Raw genomic sequence first — 1,320 nt, forward strand, 5'->3', positions numbered from 1 at the left:
GGAGAGTTTCACACACACACACACACACACACACACACACACACACACACACACACACACACACACACACACACACACACACACACACACACACACACACACACACACACACACACACACACACACACACACACACACACACACACTATAGCAAGAGATCAGGGAGGGGGTGTTTTCATAGTATTGACATCACATTTACTGTAGCCTATCACACAACTAATGTGCAATGCAAATGAATGATACAGAGTGAATGTTTCTACTTCTTTTAGTAAGCTACACACGGTATTGGTCCTACTACTGCGTACAAAATGTACTCAAATGTAGGCCTATCTGAAATGCATCCATATACAGAACAACTGTCATTTTACAAACAAGAAAGCATATTGAGGAGAAGCCCCATGAAAACTGGACCATGGACAGAAGGCTACCGCCAGTCAGCGCAATGAAAGGATAACGTTAGATGCGCTGCCATTTTCAGCACCACCGGAGTGGACAGCCAGGACAACGCTAGCACTGCGCTAAAGCTCACAACCATTAGGCTGCATTGGTCATTGTCCACATACCCATCAAATAACCCAAAGCTGTATATCTATCAAGAGCAATAAGACCAAAGGAAGAAGCCTAATGGCATTAAGATTCATAGATACATCTAAAAGATGCATTGAAGTAAAATGGCCTAAACTATACATTCAAAAATGAGCCAAACAACCAGTAGGTTTACATGAGGGAAAACCAATGAATAAATAATTCTGGAACAGTGGCCAGGGCCATAAAAGGTTGTAGATAACCATTTAGAGGAGTTGCAGCCTCCTCCATGTGTGTTGAACATCATGAGAAGTTTCTGATACCAAAATGTACTTTTCAAGCTGGGCTTTTCGTTAATGTAACATACTCTGTGTTCACTGAATAGGTTCTTCAGGGTTTTTTTTCGCACTTTGCTGTAGATGCCCCAAAAATGTTAATCATGTTTCAGTGCCAACAGCACAGTCGTCATTGCTGACAAAGGAGAGAGGAGATTGGGGAGAGGAGAGGAGAGAGGGGTGAGGAGATGAGAGGGGAGGTGAGAGGGGGGAGAGGAGAGAGGAAAGTGAAGAGAGGGGAGAGCAGTGAGAGAGGTGAGGAAAGACGAGAAAGGGTAGAATGCAAAGAGAGGAAAGAAAAGAGGAGAGATGAGAGGAAAGTGTGCTGTTGGTTAGGGAAAAGAAACCCGACACCAGAAAGTCAGTGATGCTTCCTCCCATTTTATTGAACCAGTTTTGTAGTAAAACAAAGACTTTTGTGAGTTAATAAGATGCTGCGTTGGCAGGGAATATCAGCCTT

At 43.4% G+C, this 1,320-nt stretch overlaps 1 protein-coding gene across 1 annotated transcript in view; it reads right to left on the reverse strand.

Moving 5' to 3' along the window:
- Positions 1 to 1,225: 1,225 nt before the first annotated feature.
- LOC139368787 (bone morphogenetic protein 7-like) overlaps positions 1,226 to 1,320 on the reverse strand; it is a 59,153-nt gene continuing 59,058 nt past the window's right edge. The window contains exon 7 of the mRNA XM_071108130.1: positions 1,226 to 1,320. This exon is cut by the window's right edge and continues 1,257 nt beyond it. The gene's annotated coding sequence lies outside the window, so the exon portion shown is untranslated.

The sequence above is a fragment of the Oncorhynchus clarkii genome, chromosome 16 (genome assembly GCF_045791955.1).
Source record: "Oncorhynchus clarkii lewisi isolate Uvic-CL-2024 chromosome 16, UVic_Ocla_1.0, whole genome shotgun sequence".
Taxonomy (NCBI): Eukaryota; Metazoa; Chordata; class Actinopteri; order Salmoniformes; family Salmonidae; genus Oncorhynchus; species Oncorhynchus clarkii.